The 21,115-nt window shown below is 41.2% G+C and overlaps 1 protein-coding gene across 1 annotated transcript in view; it reads right to left on the reverse strand.

Annotated features, from left to right (window-relative positions):
• Positions 1–14,722, reverse strand: part of cfap221 (cilia and flagella associated protein 221) — a 165,795-nt gene extending 151,073 nt beyond the window's left edge. Inside the window, exon 1 of the mRNA XM_060898269.1 lies at positions 14,660–14,722. The gene's annotated coding sequence lies outside the window, so the exon portion shown is untranslated. The remainder of the gene's footprint in view (positions 1–14,659) is intronic.
• Between the last annotated feature and the right edge of the window lie 6,393 nt (positions 14,723–21,115).

A 21,115-nucleotide genomic window follows, 5' to 3' on the forward strand; every position in this document is an offset into this window, starting at 1 on the left:
CTTCTTGAAGGCTGATCTTGTTACCAATTGTTTCAAAACAATCTGACTTTCAGTTGTTCGTTCAGTTCTCCGTTCATTCGCTTCTTCCACATAAGGGCGAGATAGCAGCAATATCCAGCAGAGAAATCAGATGGCTGATCCACTCATTCTCCATTTTCTCCATACTGAATACTCCACCATTACTGCTCGGTTCAGGCAATTACTAAAACCCGGGACAGGACATCACCGGTTTTAGCAACAACCGCGGGGAGGTCACTGCCTGAGCGATATGTCACGTCCCGTTCCATCCCGGGTTTTACCAACAACCCTCAGTTCACACTCCAGGAGAACTGGTGTAACTGAATTTACTTTCCTTTTTTAAAAAAATAAAATAAATACTTCCTTTTTCTTGTAGTTGTATTTAATTGTTGGTACTGCACCCTCTTTCAAAACAGGCTAATAGCCAACGCTTCTCAACAGATCAGAGGTCTCGTATGAGTCCTCAGTAAAATGTGCAGAGCAGAGGAGAGACCACTTCGTAACCGCCCAATGTGCCCGTGAACTTCTCACAAAACGTCCAAATCTTTGTAGTTTGAACATTCTTGGGCCATGAATGCAACATAAATCCACCTTCTGTCATGTTGCTGCACTGGCCAGCAACACATCTACGTGGCATGGCAATAAATGAGCCCAAAATAGAGGATCGGAGTTGCAGTCAGCTCTGTGTTTTAGCATAGCGAAAATGCTGATGAGACTTCCTGCTGTGACACTGCGGACGTCAGTCATTCACCCAGACCGCTACATATATGAATCACTTTAATCGTAAAAATTACTATGTTAGATTTATTGTTAATGCTTAAAACTATTCCTGTGCCATTCTTGAGGTCTCAAGGCATTTATCAATGAAAGTGAGGCCATGGTTCTGCATATCTGCTTTAAGCTGTACACTCCACAGAGTGGGGCTTTATGGATGAGTGGCCAGAAAAAAAGTAATTGCTTAAAGAAAAAAAATAAGAAAATATGTTTGGAGTTGGCGGCACGGTGGTGTAGTGGTTAGCGCTGTCGCCTCACAGCAAGAAGGTCCTGGGTTCGAGCCCTGGGGCCGGCAAGGGCCTTTCTGTGAGGAGTTTGCATGTTCTCCCCGTGTCCACGTGGGTTTCCTCCGGGTGCTCCGGTTTCCCCCACAGTCCAAAAACATGCAGGTTAGGTTAACTGGTGACTCTAAATTGACCGTAGGTGTGAATGTGAGTGTGAATGGTTGTCTGTGTCTATGTGTCAGCCCTGTGATGACCTGGCGACTTGTCCAGGGTGTACCCCGCCTTTCGCCCGTAGTCAGCTGGGATAGGCTCCAGCTTGCCTGCGACCCTGTAGAAGGATAAAGCGGCTAGAGATAATGAGATGAGATGAGATGAGATGTTTGGAGTTTGCCCAACAGCATGTGGCAGACTCCCCAAACACATGGAAGAAGATTCTCTCGTCAGATGAGACTAAAATTGAACTTTTTGGCCATCATGGGAAATGCCGTGTGTGGTGCAAACCCAACACTTCCCATCACCCTGAGAACACCATTCCAACAGTGAAGCATGGTGATGGAAGCATCATGTGTGGGGATATTTTTCATCTGGAGGGACAGGAAAGCTGGTCAGGATTGAAGGAAAGATGGATGGCACTAAATACAGGGCAATTCTAGAGGAAAACCTGTTTGAGTCAGCCAGAGGTTTGAGACTGGGACAAAGGTTCACATTCCAGCAGGACAATAACCCTAAACATATTGGAAAAGCTACACTGGAGTGGTTTAAAGGGAAACATTTAAATGTCTTGGAATGGCCTAGTCAAAGTCCAGACCTCAATCCAACTGAGAATCTGTGGCATAACTTGAAGATTGCTGTACACCAGGGGTCACCAAACTACGGCCCGCGGGCCAACTCCGGCCCGCCACCCCCCTTTGACCGGCCCCCCAGCCCCCCACCACTTGAACCAGCCCTATGAGACAATCCCCAAATGTGGTCATGGCCTATTTTTTTTAAATTGCTTTTTGGCAAATAACATCTCTGCATCTTGTATTTTGTTGATTTTATCAATTAAAATTGATATTTAGTTATAAAATGAGCTATTCATATTTTCCGAATTTTCGTCATAATATGTTCGCAATCAAGCAGTGACAGGCAGCGCACGCGCAGAGAACTGTCAGTGTTCAGGACAGCAAAATGGCTAGCGGTCAGCGAAAAGCTGACAGAGAGTGCAGAGTTTTTAAAGAACAGTGGACCACTGATTATTTTTTCGTTCAGTGTAAGGACCGTGCAGTTTGTCTTATACGTAAAGAAAATGTGTCGGTTTTCAAAGCATATAATCTGTGTCGTCACTACAAAACCTGCCACAAAGAGTATGCTAGTTTGCGAGAGCAAACAAGAGAAGACACGATTCGGAGGATGAAATGCGGACTGGCTGCACAACAGAATGTATTCCTTCGCCAAACCCAGATCAACCAGGCTGCTGTCCGAGCGAGCTATAAGGTAGCTCACCTACTAGCTACCCATGGAAAGCCGTTTACTGATGGGGACTTTGTTAAAGTATGCATGCTTGCTGTGGCCGAGGAGGTGTGTCCCAACAAGAAGGATGCGCTCAACGCGGTGAGTCTCTCCGCACCTACTATGACCAGGCGAACCGAAGATTTAGGGGACAACGTGTATGACCAGCTGAATGAGAAAGCATCAGAATTCGAGTTTTTTGCTTTGGCCATGGATGACAGCAATGACGTGCAGGACACAGCACAACTGCTGTGATCTATTGATCTATTGCTCATATTATAATTTCACTGTTTTTTTAAGTGTATTTATTTTTTAGGCCTATTTATTTGACCTTTATTAAGTGCTGCACACTATTATTAATATTATTAATAATATCAACAGGCCTACCTACAATTTATAATTTTCCACTCACCTTTGCCAGTGTCACTCACCTCAACTAGGCAGATGTTTCTTACCTTGACAGCTTTGATGTTATTTTTATTAGAAAATAAATAAATGGAATATCTGTGGTATTTCAAATTAAAACAAAGTGTGAAGACTCGATTACTACTTTTGCAAACCACTAGTAAAGATAAACAAATATGTGCCAGGAATCAAGTGTTGATATAGTAGTGTGGATATAGTAGTGGGGCTATAGTAGTGGGGGATATAGTAGTGGGGCTATAGTAGTGGGGGATATAGTAGTGGGGATATAGTAGTGTGGATATAGTAGTGTGGATATAGTAGTGTGGATATAGTCGTGTGGATATAGTAGTGGGGATATAGTTGTGTGGATATAGTAGTGGGGATATAGTCGTGGGGGATATAGTAGTGTGGATATAGTAGTGTGGATATAGTCGTGTGGATATAGTAGTGGGGATATAGTAGTGGGGATATAGTAGTGGGGATATAGTAGTGGGGGATATAGTAGTGGGGATATAGTAGTGTGGATATAGTAGTGGTGGATATAGTCGTGTGGATATAGTCGTGGGGATATAGTAGTGGGGATATAGTAGTGGGGATATAGTTGTGTGGATATAGTAGTGGGGATATAGTAGTGGGGATATAGTTGTGTGGATATAGTAGCGGGGATATAGTAGCGGGGATATAGTAGTGGGGATATAGTAGTGTGGATGGCTGTGCCAGGCTAGTAATCTCTACTACACAATGAGGCCTGCTGGTGGTCATATTTGTCTGGGTCATACAATTCTATGTTACATAGCTGACCCGACCCCGGCCCCCCCATCACAGTCAGGAACGACAGTGTGGCCCCCAGAGAAAAAAGTTTGGTGACCCCTGCTGTACACCAATGCAAGCCATCTAACTTGAAGGAGTTGGAGCAGTTTTGTCTTGAGGAATGGGCAAAAATTCCAGTGGCAAGATGTGCTAAGCTAATAGAGACATACCCCAAGAGACTTGCAGCTGTAATTGCAACAAAAGGTGGCTCTACAAAGTATTGACTTTGGGGGGTGAATACCTATGCACACTCCAAATTTCTGTTTTTTCATCTTAATTATTGTTTGTGCCGCAATTTAAAAAAAAATGAACCTTTAAAGTGGTAGGCATGTTGTGTAAATCAAACTGTGCTAACTCACCAAAATCCATTTTATTTACAGCTTGTAATGCAACAAAACAGGACAACCACCAAGAGGGATGATTATTTTTGCGAGAAACTGTGGCTACAGTTTCCTACTGGCTGTGACTGGCAAGGCTACAACTGACCTATGCTAAGTAAATGTGAGAATGTGAAACACTCTCAGAGTAATAGTTTGTTAGCTATATCTCATATAGTTAACTAGCTTATGCGAAGTTTTGCATATACAACACAGGGTTGTACAGTCTGTACGTTAGTCAGTATGAATGAAACTGTGCACTGTGTTAAGAAGTAAGCTAATGCTCTGTCCTTGGCGAACCTGTTCAATATTTTGGTTATGAGTACATCAGTGGTTTCTTTCTTTCTTACTTCCAAATTGTTGTATTGGCTATACAGCTGTGGTCAGAAGTTTACATACAGTGACATGAATGTCATCTTGGATATGAATTTTATGGCAATATTTGGGCTTTCAGTAATTTCTTTGAACTGTTCTTTTTCTGTGGCAGAATAATTGTGCAGCATAAATTTTTAATTAAAAAAAACACTAGAATTTAGTGCACAAGTTTTAATTTTCTTTGGGTTTTCTGAAATCAACACAGGGTCAAAATTATACATACAGAGCCAAAAATTTGCATATGCTCACTAGGATTATTAATTCAGAGGTGCTGAAACTTCCAAAATGTCTCTTATCTTGCCAAGGCCGAGGTCTCTTAACTTCCTTGTTAGGTTTATTATATTGTAAGGTCTTATTCCTTTGTAATTCCTTTCAAATTCATAACACACTCTGTGACCTTCTCCCTCCCTCAGGACTCTGTGGTCTGTGTGTTCTGGTATCTGCTGAGTCACCAGAAATCTGCCAAGACACTGACACTTGCGCCTGCTCCAACATTTGGCGCACAAGGGCTTTAAGGTTTCCAGGACCAATGGACACTTAAGTATTTGAACTTTTGAAGTTTTGAACTTTCTCAAGGCTGTCATTCTAGACACAAAACGCCCTGCAACTAAACATGCACTGATGTCTTTTCTGGGTCAGAAAATGGATCCCTGACTGCTCTTTATATGACAAGCTTCTCCGTTCTGCAATCTCTCATCACGATCCACTGCAACACCCTTTGACCTGGACTGACACTATGGTGGTCGCTTATCACTCCCTCAGAAGCACCCTTTGTTCCGCCCCTGGGGTTACCTGATCACTTCAAGCCCTTCCACCTCTATGCCTGTGAACACCAGGGCACAGCCTCTGGGGAGCATGGGGGGGGGACTGCAGCATTGTGCATTTTTATCCAAAACATTAGACATTGTTGCTCAAGGCTTCCCTGCGTGTCTGGGGGCTGTCTCTGCATGTGCTTTGATGGTTTTAGATGTGGAAAAATTGGTTTTGTCTCACCCACTGATCTTGCACTCGTCACATCAAGTTAAACAGGTGTTGCAAAATTTACAGACCCATTAAATTAATTTATCAGTAATTTAATTGATAATTAAATTAACATATGACTATTTATTCTCTGTTCTAATAACAATCTCGAAATTCGTGTCACATCCCCTTTTGATAATGTAGGTCACGCTCTCGCACGCCTCCTTAATTCTCCTTAAGTATCCTTAATACTTGGGATGACATTGATATTGTCTAAAAATTGTACATACTACTAGTATCAGGTCTGATCTCTCCTCCAGCACCTCTAGGGATGGGGGAAGTACTCTTTGTTGATGGTTTTTGTTCTAAACCCTCAGACGGTGTATAATATTTATAATTTATAATATTTATCATACCTCTGTGGTTATTCTGTGTGTTCACTGCCTGATATTCTGCATGAGGCATACGCTCTTCCTTTCTCATTTGATTTTTGTCATCTTGATTGTGGACAAATTCTCTAAATGGGTAGAAGCTTTTCCCTGTTCTCGAGAGAACGCGAAGGTAGTTACTCGTACTCTGGCAAAAGAAATAATACTTAGTTATAATAATAATAATAATACTAATACATTTTATTTAGGCGGCACGGTGGTGTAGTGGTTAGCGCTGTCGCCTCACAGCAAGAAGGTCCTGGGTTCGAGCCCTGGGGCCGGCGAGGGCCTTTCTGTGTGGAGTTTGCATGTTGTCCGTGTGGGTTTCCTCCGGGTGCTCCGGTTTCCCCCACAGTCCAAAGACATGCAGGTTAGGTTAACTGGTGACTCTAAATTGACCGTAGGTGTGAATGGTTGTCTATGTGTCAGCCCTGTGATGACCTGGCGACTTGTCCGGGGTGTACCCCGCCTTTTGCCCGTAGTCAGCTGGGATAGGCTCCAGCTTGCCTGCGACCCTGTAGAAGGATAAAGCGGCTAGAGATAATGAGATGAGACATTTTATTTATAAGTGCCTTTCAAGGTACCCAAGGACACTGGACAGTAAAAAAGAAAAACAAGCAATAAAAGCAGAACAATAAAAAAAACAACAATAAAATAATAAGAAATCAATAATAATAATTATTGTTATAGTTATGGGGTTTCAAATGCCATAGACTCAGACAAAGGTACCCCTTTCACCTCAAAAGTCACACAAAACCTTTGTAAGTATCTCTAAACTAAACTGGTGTTTTCACATTCCTCAATCCTCTGGTATCGTAGAACGTACTAATCGACAAATTAATTAAGGCCATGCAGTACACAGGTTTGGCTCTGTAATCCATAATTCATTCTGGCTGAAATTCGTGTGACACCAAGAAATTATTTTTGGAAGACCTTTCCCTCTCCCCTGGAAGAAGGGAACTCTGGCTCCGGGTACCTCTGATTTGAAAATGCATATGGATGAGTATTCTGCAGCCCTTATAGATAAGTTGCATAAAATTTGTACCAAGGTCAATAATACAATATTATCTCCACCACACACCCCTTTCACGTGGGAGACAAGTGCTGGTGTGACTTTTTAAAGTAACGATTTGGACAATTGGGAAAACCTAGATATGGTGGGCCTGCAGACATAGTCACCATTACTTTTACTGCTGTTTTAACTGACCTTTTTCCACAGTGGATCCATGCCACGCGATTGAAGAAGGCTCCATAACAAAGTTGTGTTACAATGACAAGTTTGCTACTAACGTTTTCTCTGTGTCCCTATCCAGTCTCTGTTTTCTCTCTCTCTGTCTCTCTATTTCTGAGCTCTACACAGATTCGACTGAGAATCCTCAAGACGTTGTGAACAAAGAGGGGAAGAGATCGTGCGCCCCGTTTGGGACCAATCATCCTCACTACAACCATGACAGTCCTCATCACGGGTTTCGTGACTTCATTGTTGCTCGGGGCAGGGCTACCCGCCCGAGCCTTCGTGACTGCTTCATCTTTGCTCAGGGCAGGGTTACCCGCTCGAGCTTTCTGGACCACTTCATTGCTCGGAGCAGGGTTACCCGCTCGAGCTGGACTTCGAGACAACATCTTCTGGCAATTTGCTAACTGGACTGCACAAGCGCACACCACACGAACGTGTTATGTCTGTCATCTGATGCCATTTTCTACTATTATTACACATCTCTATGCTCTGAAACTCTGTATTCTTACAGGACTCTGTTCTCACTATAGGTCGATATGCCTTCTAATTTAATTTTTTCCTCACTGTTTTAGAACAAATTACCCTGAAGGAAGTAGCGTGTATTTGGGACAAATTAAGAGGTTTCGAGTTTCTCTAAGCTCCGGTGAGGTGGGACGAGGGCTGATCAGGCATGCCCGCCCTCTGAGCACCAATATACGTCAAGAAGGGCAAAGATTAACTCAAGATTAATTCTCGATGTAATCACATATATGATCATGAGGTGATAAAGATCATATATGATCCTAGGATTTGATAATAGTGATACTATTATCAAAGGGGGGGATTGTTAGGTTTTATTATTATGTAGGTTTATATGTAGGTTTATATAAGTATTATTCTTGACCAAGAAGGCAGCAATTTATTTTTGTGACAAAATTATATTCTTAGTTGAAATGACCTGGACATTGTTTGGGAACATTTTGCTTGTTTTGATATGAAATGTGTATTATTGATCAGAGAACGACGCCAAGGTCTGCAATGATGTCAGATCCACCCACACACACCCGCAGCTGCATAGCGCAACGTGTAGTTAGGATTAAAAGTTAAATTTAAAGCCATGATTTAAGTTAGTTTTATAGCTACACGTGATTTAGGATTGTTAAAGGAACAGTCCACCGTACTTCCATAATGAAATATGCTCTTATCTGAATTGAGACGAGCTGCTCCGTACCTATCCGAGCTTTGCGCGACCTCCCAGTCAGTCAGACGCAGTCAGACGCACTGTCACTCCTGTTAGCAATGTAGCTAGGCTCAGTATGGCCAATGGTATTTTTTGGGGCTGTAGTTAGATGCGACCAAACTCTTCCGCGTTTTTCCTGTTTACATAGGTTTATATGACCAGTGATATGAAACAAGTTCAGTTACACAAATTGAAACGTAGCGATTTTCTATGCTATGGAAAGTCCGCACTATAATGACAGGCGTACTAACACCTTCTGCGCGCTTCGGCAGCGCATTGATATCTGAGCTCCGTATCAATGCGCTGCCGAAGCGCGCAGAAGGTGTTAGTACGCCTGTCATTATAGTGCAGACTTTCCATAGCATAGAAAATCGCTACATTTCAATTTGTGTAACTGAACTTGTTTCATGTCACTGGTCATATAAACCTATGTAAACAGGAAAAACGCGGAAGAGTTTGGTTGCATCTAACTACAGCCCCAAAAAATACCATTGGCCATACTGAGCCTAGCTACATTGTTAACAGGAGTGACAGCGCGTCTGACTGCGTCTGACTGACTGGGAGGTCGCGCAAAGCTCGGATAGGTACGGAGCAGCTCGTCTCAATTCAGATAAGAGCATATTTCATTATGGAAGTACGGTGGACTGTTCCTTTAAGGCTTTATGATTTCATATTTTAGAGCTTTTTAAGATCCTTTATTAATTGCAGAGTGTAATTTAGGATTGTTAAGACTTTATGATTCTAATGTTAAGACTTTATGAGTTTAATCCTGAATCCTAGGCTTGTGACCTTCCTCCAGTCACAGAGGAGTGCTGACCTACTTTGCTAGACTAGACATAAACATGTCTTTGTTTAAAATGGTAAATGCTGAGTTGTTAAGAACATATTCTTGATATGAGATGTTTTGCTTATGATTGTCTTACTCCATATTGATGAAATCAAGATGTAATTTGCTGACTTAGCACAAGACACATTCATGTGTTAAGAATTTATGATCTTTTCATCCTTTAGCTTTTAGATCCTTTAAACTATTTCTGTTTAACTTGGCATTAATTTCTGATGCATTTGACCTTCGTAGACTAGACATATTCTTATTTTTTGTTTACTTTCTTATAACATATCTTTGTTGAAAAATTCCATCACCATCTTAAGTACATATTGCCCTATGTTATATCTGACCTGAAGGGGTGTACATAAGCAATGACCTTTAAAATCTGTCTGTACCTTGCTATCATGTCATATCATCAGAAATATGTCATTATGTTATGATTTACACACACACACACACACACACACACACACACATACATCTGAACATTCCATCAGAACAGTGATGTAATTAAGATGTGACACACACACACATACACACACACACACACACACACACACACACACACAGATATCAAAATGATGTCACTCACTCACACACCCCCATAGACACACACACACCCTCAACAGTGATGTCATTTACACACAGATAACACTCGTATATAATAACCCTCTGTATTCTTGTCCAATTGGGGGGAACTTGCGAATAAAGATGTGAACTACATTGGGGTTCCTGTCTTTTTTTGCGACTAACCCCCCAGATGTCTGGGTGGCATGAGGGCGGGGGTCCCGAGAAGTAAATTGACCGTTTCCGACTGGGTGAACCCTAACATTCCTGTTAGTGATCATGATTGACTACAGCTGGTAGCTTCCCTTTGCCTTCATAAAAAGGGTTTATTTACAGCACTCATTTGATTGACCAACACACAGTAAAATGGGAAAGTCCAAGGAGTTCAGTGCAGATCTGAGAAAGAGGATCGCAGATATACACAACTCTGGAATGTCTCTTGGAGCCATTTCTAAACAATTGCAAATTCCAAGATCAGTTCAAACAATTGTTTCCAAGTTATTGTGAGGTGTAACCACTTTGCTTCAAGAAAACCCAAACTGTCACCCTCAGCTGAAAGGAAATTGGTTTGGATGGTCAGGAACAACCTGGGAACCACCATGGCACAGCCCTGCCATGAACTGGAAGCTGATGGATCACTGTCTACAGTTCAGATCACCATGGACTAAGAGGCTGCTATCCAAGAAATAACCCCCTGCTCCAAATCTGACAGCTTCAAGCTTAACTAAAGTTTGAAGCTGACCACACAGACAAAGAAAAAGCCTTCTGGAGGATAGCTGTATGGTCAGATGAGACAAAGATTGAGTTGTTTGGCTACAATGACCACCATGTACAGAGGGACACTGTAGCAGCCGGTGGTGGTGGTAGGATCATCATGCTCTGGGGCTGTTTTGCTGCCAGTGGAACTGGTTCATTGCACAAAGTGGATGAAATAATGAAGAAGGAGGGCTACCTCAGAATTATTCAGCATAAACCATCAAAACTTGAACACGACTTGGGAGTTACAACAGGACAATTAACCCAAACATGCATCAGAGCTGGTTGTGGAGGATAAAGCAGGCTAACAATAAGCTCAAAACAAGTCCTGACTTCAACCCTATTGAAAATATATGGACAGTGCTTATAAGTCGAGTCCATGCTAAGAAAAAAAAAATTAATTGAACTTCACCAATTCTACCATGAAATGTCATGAAATACCCAACCAGAATTCCACCAGAAGCTCGTTCATGGTAAACAAAAATGTTTGGTCAAGGTGAAGCTTGCGAAGAGACATTTTACCCAAACATTAGGTGTGTTGTATGTATATTTTTGACCGGACATGTATAATTTTGATCCTGTGTTGATTTCAGAAAACCCAAAGAAAATTCAAACTTGTGCACCACATTCTAGTGTTTTTTTTATTAAAGATGTATGCTGTACAATCATTCTGCCACAGAAAAAGAACAGTTCAAAGAAATTACTGAAAGCCCAAATATTGCCATGACATTCATATCCAAGATGACATTCATGTCACTGTATGCAAACTTCTGACTACAATTGTATTTAATGCTTGTGCATTGGCTCAGATTGATTTTCCCTCTGTTCTTGGCTTCAGGGCAGCCATGGCCTAATGGTTAGAGAAGCAGCTTTGGGACCAAAAAGTTGCTGGTTCAATTCCCTGGACCAGCAGGAATGGTTGAAGTGCCCTTGAACAAGGCACCTAACCCCCCAACTACTTCCCAGGTTCCTCTGGATAAGAATGTCTGCTAAATGCCATTAACTGTCTGAGAGTATTTTCTAGCACTTAAATGATTTTGGCATGCTCTAATGTTGTTGTCAATTTCAACAAATCTAAGCAGTATTTTCAAAGTCATATGACTTATTTTTGTATTCAGCACAAGTTCAGCAACAATAATATCTACGTAGTATGTACAGTAGTGCTTGAAAGTTTGTGGACCCTTTAGAATTTTCTATATTTCTGTATAAATATGACCTAAGACGACATCAGATTTTCACACAAGTCCTAAAAGTAGATGGAGAGAACCCAGTTAAACAAATGAGACGAAAATATTATACTTGGTCCTTTATTTATTGAGGAAAATGAACCAATATGGGCGGCACGGTGGTGTACTGTATGAAACGCCGACCAATCAGTTTGGCTGCATTTGGCTGGATTTGAGCACACAGTATGTCTCTGAATACCTCAGAATTCATCCAGCTGCTTCTGTCCTGTGTCACATCATCAATAAACACTAGTGACCCAGTGCCACTGGCAGCCATGCATGCCCAAGCCATCACACTGCCTCCGCCGTGTTTTACAGATGATGTGGTATGCTTTGGATCATGAACTGTACCACACCTTCACCATACTTTTTTCTTTCCATCATTCTGGTCGAGGTTGATCTTGGTTTCATCTGTCCAAAGAATGTTCTTCCAGAACTGTGCTGGCTTTTTTAGATGTTTTTTAGCAAAGTCCAATCTAGACTTTTTATTCTTGAGGCTTATGAATGGCTTGCACTGTGCAGTGAACCCTCTGTATTTACTTTCATACAGTCTTCTCTTTATGGTGGATTTGGATATTGATACGCCTACTTCCTGGAGAGTGTTGTTCACTTGGTTGGCTGTTGTGAAGGGGTTTCTCTTCACCACGGAAATTATTCTGCGATCATCCACCACTGTTGTCTTCTGTGGGCATCCAGGTCTTTTTGCATTGATGAGTTCACCAGTGCTTTCTTTCTTTCTCAGGATGTACCAAACTGTAGATTTTGCCACTCGTAATATTGTAGCAATTTCTCTGATGTTTTTTTTCTGTTTTCGCAACTTAAGGATGGCTTGTTTCACCTGCATTGAGAGCTCCTTTGACTGCATGTTTTCTTCACAGCAAAATCTTCCAAATGCAAGCACCACACCTCAAATCAACTCCAGGCCTTTTATCTGCCTAATTGAGAATGACATAACGAAGGAATTGCCTACACCTGCCCATGAAATAGCCTTTGAGTCAACTGTCCAATTACTTTTGGTCCCTTTAAAAACAGGGTGGCACATGTTAAGGAGCTGAAACTCCTAAACCCTTCATCCAATTTTAATGTGGATACCCTCAAATGAAAGCTGAAAGTCTGGACTTTATGTCCATGTCCATTATATAACTATAACTTGAATATGTTTCAGTAAACAGGTAAAAAAACAAAATTTGTTTCAGTGTCCAAATATATATGGACCTAACTGTACTACATAGAGATTATTGCAGCTGAACTTGTGCTGAACAGAAAAAAAAAGTCATATGACTTTGAAAATACTGCTTAGATTTGTTGAAGTTGACAACAAAATCAGAGTCTGCCAAAATCATCAGAGTGCCAGAAAATACCATCAGACTCCAGAGAGTTAAATTATTTTTCTTGTATGTTGCAAGTACATCAAGTCAATTATTAAATAACTATGCACAAATGTTTTGAATATATTTCAATATATTATGGAATTACATATGAATATCATAATATGCCATTGATATTGCCACATTTTAATCAAATTTAACTCTATTAGGCAAGTGATTATCTAATTTAGTGTCATTATATATATATATATATATATATATATATATATATATATATATATATATATAAAAATGGAGAACATTGCCAACTCGGCATTGTGAATAACAGTTGAAATAATGATGACATCATGACTGCAAGACTGGGTAACAGTGAAATGAGTGGGCACAGGGAAAAAATCTGGAGGAAGAGTGGCGAGGCACAGAATGTAAGGTGTTTGAAGTACAGTGTGAAGTTTCTTTCTGCAGTCTGTGATGATTTGGGGTGCCACATCATCTACTGGTGTTGGTCCGCTGTGTTTTATCAAGTTCAAAGTCAACACAGCCATCTACCAGGAAATTTTAGAGCACTTCATGCTTCCATTTGCTGACAAGCTTTATGGAAATGCTGATTTCCTTTTCCAGCAGGACTTAGTACCTGCCCACAGCGCCAAAACTACTACCAAATGGTTTTCTGATCATGATATTAATGTGCTTGATTGGCCAGCCAACTCGTCTGACCTGAACCCCATAGAGAATCTATGAGGTATTGTCAAGAGGAAGATGAGAAACACCCGACCTAAAAATACAGATGAGCTGAAGGTCGCTATCAAAGCAACCAGGGCTTCAACAACACCTCAGTAGTGCCACAGGCTGATCGCCTCCATGCCATGCTGCACTGATGCATTAATTTGTGGTAAAGGAGTCCCAACCAAGTATTGAGTGTATAAATGAACATACTTTTCAGAAGTTGGACATTTCTGTATTGTAAATCCTTTTTTGAGTGATCTTAAGAACTATTCTAATAATTCGAGGTACTGGATTTCTGATTTCTATGAGCTATAAGCCATAATCATCATAAATAAAACAAAAAAAAGGCTTGAAATCTTTCAGTTTACATGTAGTGAATATAGAATATATGAAAGTTTACCTTTTTGAATTAAAATATGAAAACAACAAACTTTTTCACAATATTCTAATTGTTTGAGATGCACTTGTACACAGATGTTTTTGAAAGAGAAAGTGTGCAGTAAGTCAATTATCGCCTCTTTATGACTATGGTGAGCATAATATCATCATGCCCTTAGGTGGATAGGCAACAAAAGTACAATTCTACAACAGAAATCTGAGGCTACCTTGGGCACAGGCTGGGGGGGTATTTTCCCAGGGTTTTTTTGTTTTTTTACGTGAATCTTAACTGAAGCTCTTGACTTGTATCTGCATAAATATTATGGCTTGAGCTGCTGCCACATGATTAGGGTTTGGGATAATTGCATGAATGAGCAGGTGTAAAGGTTTTTCTATTCAAGTGGCTAATGGTTAAGCCTTTTTTTCAATAACTGAGCATATTAAAAGAAGCTAAACTCTTTTTTGGTACTCTAGTCCATTACTTAAAATGAAATTGACACCCCTCGTTTAGGTCATGAATCATACTCTTACTAGTTTCAAGGAGGTGATGAGAGACTTTTGAGGTCTTCTTTGTTTCTTCCACCAGTTGACTAAGAGGTAGAATTTTCTTTTTCTTCACATTGTCGGGTAAAGTGTTTGGAGTTTGCAGCACGACCTCCATTCCTGACTGGCTCGATAAACAGACTTCAAGGGGAAAAAAAACCCTGCAGATTTTAAGAGAAAGAAACACCTGAATGTTTAACGACCGGGCAAATCTAACGATGGAAATAAAAACACTAATCCCTATACGATCTTCATGATGTCTAACTCTTCTTTCCATAATAATGTCTCTGGGCTTAATCAGGCTCATAATTAGATTGTTATATTTGTATGCAAATCAAAATATCACCCACAGAAACAAGTGGATTATAAAACAACGTGTTCATATTACCCAAAGACTTACAGGAATCTAGCGATGCTGGTTACTTTCCTGTTTATTTTTTACACGCTTCTTGTTCCATCACCGTAGGCGCCATGTCAACATTTCAGTTACCATGGCATCAACAATAACGTGATACCATCGATCATTACACGCGCAAGTCAGTGAATGTTTTCAAAATAAAAGTTCGAAAACATGGCGGTTTCAGGTTTCCCCACTGATCTCTATATAAAATCTTTTATAGATTTTAAATAGATATAGATCTCATGTCATCTCATTATCTCTAGCCGCTTTATCCTGTTCTACAGGGTCGCAGGCAAGCTGGAGCCTATCCCAGCTGACTACGGGCGAAAGGCGGGGTACACCCTGGACAAGTCGCCAGGTCATCACAGGGCTGACACATACACTACGTTCAGACTGCAACCTGAAACGACCCATATCCGATTTGTTGTGAAATCCGATTTTTTTGTTAGGCCGTTCACATTACCAATTATATGAGACTTGTATGCGATCTCCAATATGAATGGAAAACGACCCAAAAGTGTCCCGCATGCGCAAATTGACACGTAATATAAGCACATCTACGTAATACGTAAACAAAAAAAAGCGCACTCTTCAAGTTTGCAAGTAAAGCATGGAGATGAGGCGAGACCTGGCGATGTGGTTTTTGTGGCGGTGGCGGAACTCACACAATAATTTGATTAATGTGGGCAGCAGACTAATGAGACCGAAGGTGTCAAATTCATCTCATCTCATTATCTCTAGCCGCTTTATCCTGTTCTACAGGGTTGCAGGCAAGCTGGAGCCTATCCCAGCTGACTATGGGCGAAAGGCGGGGTACACCCTGGACAAGTCGCCAGGTCATCGCAGGGCTGACACATAGACACAGACAACCATTCACACTCACATTCACACCTACGGTCAATTTAGAGTCACCAGTTAACCTAACCTGCATGTCTTTGGACTGTGGGGGAAACCGGAGCACCCGGAGGAAACCCACGCGGACACGGGGAGAACATGCAAACTCCGCACAGAAAGGCCCTCATCGGCCACGGGGCTCGAACCCGGACCTTCTTGTTGTGAGGCAACAGCGCTAACCACTACACCACCGTGCCGCCCAGGTGTCAAATTACTGGAAATTTCCAGAACAATCTTATAATCTTGTAATACAGGATGGTTTAACATCCAGGTCCCTACCAAATCCACCATTAGCTTCAGTGCTTAAAGTGGGAGGCCCTTCAGTTCATCTGGGATGAATTCTCCATTACTTTCCCTGAATTCCCTGAATGCCCTGATGACATGTCGTGGGTCATTGATGCAAAACTGCTGGCAGAGCGCTTCCACTTCTTTTTCCCCGAACAGCGCGTCTTCCTCCCGTGGCCACGGAAGTGCACACCCTCCTTTTCCATAATATACAAACAGATATTTTGTGGATGTCGTTTCATGAGAGAAATCACCAATAAGACAGATATCAAAATCAGACATTAACACTAAATAAACTTGCATTTATTTATTTAATTATTTTGTTTGTTTTTTTTTATTTTGTTACATAGTCAAGAGAGGTGGCAGATCACTGGATCCAGTGTAAATAGCTGCCGGAGCCAACGTCCGAGGTTCCGGAGCGCGTTCCGGCTTGCTCCCCCTCAAATTAAGCCCTGATTAGCTTGATCAATTCTATAAAAGTCTATTTAAATTCTGAAAACTGTACAAATGTTGTTGTTTTCCACCAAAGAGGCGGGATTAGCCAACGCAGAATAGTGACGTTTGTCTCTTGTTGATGACATGTAGGTCGCATGAATGCGACCTGTCCGGTCAGACTGCAGTCGCATGTGAAAATAACAGATATGCATCAGAATTAGGACCACATATCCAAGCGGCCTGGGTCGCATGTGAAAAAATCGGATCTGTGTCATTCAGATTGTCAATAACAAATCGGATACAGGTCGCATATGGGCAAAAAAATCGGATATGGGTTGTTTCAGGGTGCAGTCTGAATGTAGTCATAGACACAGACAACCATTCACACTCACACCTACGGTCAATTTAGAGTCACCAGTTAACCTAACCTGCATGTCTTTGGACTGTGGGGGAAACCGGAGCACCCGGAGGAAACCCACGCGGACACGGGGAGAGCATGCAAACTCCGCACAGAAAGGCCCTCGCCGGCCACGGGGCTCGAACCCGGACCTTCCTGCTGTGAGGCGACAGCGCTAACCACTACACCACCATGCCGCCCCATAGATATAGATGTCTTTTTAAAATCTTTTTTTTAATTTTTATATAGAGCTCAGTGGGTTACCCCTTCAGTTTACAGTTGATAAAGTTGAAATTCCCCTTCCCTTTTCATTTAATTGAACATGATTAGATTAGATTCAAAGTTGATTGTCATTGTGCAGAGAACAGGGACAAAAGAAATGCCTTGAACCAGAAGTGCAAAATACAGTATTATTGACAGAAAATTGCCAGAAGTAAGTACTGTAGCATAGTGATGCTATATGCTCCAGTATACACAGTGATGCTGGGCTGCCAACTCTCACACGCCATACCTCCGATTTCTCACGCTAGAAAAAAATCTAGTTTATCTATCTAATCTAGGCTACCCATTGCGTCGCGCCAACCACTTGCGATTGATCAATTACACCTTACGCACGGCTAAACAGGCAGAGAGGTGTTCCCTTCTGTACACACTCCCCTATGGTAGGTGGTGCATCTAATGATGCTGCATTCGCCGGAAGTTGGATAATTGCCTACCGTCAATTTAGAGGAAGAGGAGAGAGAAGAAGGTATCCAAGTTGAAGACGGGTGTCTCAGACAGGTTTGTACATATGCACGCCAATGTGTGGTGTTACTGGCGTAATTATGAACTTATATAAAGTTTCTGAATCGTTTTAGCCTATAAGTGTTGTGAGAATATTTAATGCCATATCGAGAGCTGTGTACTAGGCATGCTAAATCATTATAGGCCTACTGCCGTGCCACAGCCTCTATCTTCCCCAACAAGCAGCACGGGAGAGCACCTCCTTAGCACACGTTTATTAAGGCGCATTTTTAGTTTGTTTACTGTATGTTATCATACTTTATGACTTTATTTGAAGCCATACTGGAAATGTTGTAAAATAAAGCAAGTAAGAGATAATATTACAAATGCAAGAAGAGCCATTAGCCACCATACCTATTGTTTATTTACAGGGTATTTATTTTTAATTATTTATGATGTATGTAATTGCTCAATTAAAGTAAATAAAGCATGGTCACCTGTAATATCAAAGAACTTGAACTTATGAATAATTAAAAAAAAAAGACAGAGAACAATATACTGAGGAGACAGGGTTTCAAAGAGGGCAAGACAGGTAGAGAATATTTGTCAGATAACAGGCCCTGACAAATGCTCTATTACTAATAAGAAACATAGATAAGAAATAAATTAATAAGAAATATATTAATATAGCTTATTTAAGTATGACCAAAATTTTTAAGCCCAACTTTGTGTGCACATTCCCACCTATGGCCAAGGTTCAGCTTTTTGTGTTTCAATACTGTTCAAACTTAATCATTTTAATGTTTCTTGTAGCGCATGCACATTTTGCTTACTGTTTAAGCATTTTATTTGTTCTTTTGCTGTTGATATTTTTCCCCATGCCAATCTTCTGCTGAACCCAGTGGTGGGGAAAGCCCTTAAATGCATAATGAATAGTCAGTGAGGGACAATCTTATTTTTTGCAACAGTTATTAAAAACTTAACATTTAGTTTCAATTCAGAAGGTGTTTAGGTTTAGCTGATGAAATATTTTCAAACATGAACTTGCCTTTAAATCTGAAACACAGGTCTATAGGGCTACAGGAACATTGGCAGTCATCTGTAGTTTTCTAGTGTGGGGGCTTTTAAGCCAAAACTTGGTGCTTTTGTTGGCCACAAGCTGAAGGCCTGGCAAGTCAGGGTGTGTAAGAATGTAGGTATGGCACAGCAGGCCACTCCAAAAATCCACCAGAATGCAGGAACATCTACTAAATCCAAAATCTCAACACCCCCCCCCCTCCCCCATTGTCCATCTCCAGCTGGACGACCCACAAACAAAACACCAGAATGCAGGGGGACAAGTGAAGATCAAACTGAATACAAAATTCCCACTTACTGCATGGTGTGCGGAAAAATTTTGCCATCTACCCCCCCCAAAAAAAATCTCACTCCAAGGAATTTCGAAAAGTTGGCAGCCCTGAGTGATGGACAGTGGAAAGTTACAATATATATTACCAGTTTGCATACAGAGCAAACAGATCCACTGAGGATGCCATCAACACAGCCCTCCACATTGCACTGAGCCACCTGGAACACCCTGGCACCTATGTAAGGTCGCTCTTTATTGATTACAGCTCATCTTTCAACATAGTCATCCCTGGCAGACTAGTGGAAAAGCTGTACAATTTGGACTTTCCCCCATCCACTTCTGCATGGATAAAAGACTTTCTTACCGCCCTCAGACTGTTAAAATCAGCCGTCACAGCTCCTTCACCATCACACTCAGCACTGGCTCCCCACAAAACTGCATTCTGAGCTCACTCCTCTACGCTTTGTACACCTACAACTGCACTCCCATTCACACCTCAAACACTATCATCAAATTCGCAGATGACACCACAGTGATCGGTCTCATCACGGGAGGAGATGAGTCACCGTACAGGAATGAGGTCCAGGAGCTGTCCATATGGTGTGCACACAACAACCTGGCACTGAACATCAGCAAAACCAAGGAGATGCTTATCGACTTCAGAAGACACAGAGATGAACCTGCTCCACTCCTCATAAATGGGGTAGAGGTAGAAAGGGTCTCAACCTTTAAGTTCCTGGGGACAACAATCTCAGAGGACCTCTCCTGGTCAGTACACACTCAGGCAGTGGTTAAGAAATCCCAACAGCAGCTGCACTTCCTGAGGCTGCTACAGAAAGCCAAACTAAACAAGGATTTGCTAGTGACATTCTACTGCTCCACTGTATAGACTGTGCTGTCATACTGCATCACAGTGTGGTGTGCTGGCTGCTCAGCAGTAGACAGAAGAGCCCTCCAGAAGGTTATCAGAACAGCAGAGAAAATTGTTGGCTGTCCCCTGCCTTCTCTGGAAACCATTTCCAATTCACGGTGCCTTAGCAAAGCTAGCAACATCATCAAGGACAATTCTCATCCTGGTCACAAACTGTTTGCTTTCCTGCCCTCAGGGAGGTGCTACAGGAACTTGGAAGTAAAACAAACAGACTCAAAAACAGTTTCTTTCCCTGGGCCATCAGAACTGTGAATGATGCAAACACCTGACTTACGACCTCATACATTAAGTGCAATAATAAACTGTGCAATAACTTCATGTGCAATAACTGTGCAATAATATTAACCACTTAGTATGTTTAATGTTTTTATTGTTTATGTTTGTCTTATAAATTTTGTCTGTCTCGTTTAAAAATGTGTGTTTTTTAAATCGTTATCAGATGAAGCACTTCAATTTCATTGTACTGTGTACAATAAAAATGAAGGCATTCTATTCTATTCTATTCTGTTTTTAAATATTTAAATGCATATTTACCGAGGGGAAGTGGACAGGATTAGAGAGTACGTAAGGTTGTATGTACAGTTAGCAGTACTAGTGCATCTCAAACAATTAGAAAATTGTACTTTTGTTGCCTATCCACCAAAGGGCATGATGATATTCTGCTCACCATAGTCGTAAAGAGACGATAACTGACTTACTGCACACTTTCTCAAAAACGTCTGTGTACAAGTGCATCTCAAACAATTAGAATATTGTTAAAAAGTTCAATGTTTTCATATTTTAATTCAAAAAGGTAAACTTTCATATTCTATATTCATTACATGTAAACTGAAATATTTCAAGCCTTTTTTTTGTTTTATTTATGATTATGGCTTATATCTCATGAAAATCAGAAATCCAGTATCTCAAATTATTAGAATATTTCCTAAGATCAGTAAAAAAAAGGAATGTCCAACTTCTGAAAAGTATGTTCATTTATACACTCAATACTTGGTTGGAGCTCCTTTACCATGAATCACTGCATCACTGTG

The sequence above is a fragment of the Neoarius graeffei genome, chromosome 18 (genome assembly GCF_027579695.1).
Source record: "Neoarius graeffei isolate fNeoGra1 chromosome 18, fNeoGra1.pri, whole genome shotgun sequence".
Classification (NCBI taxonomy): Eukaryota; Metazoa; Chordata; class Actinopteri; order Siluriformes; family Ariidae; genus Neoarius; species Neoarius graeffei.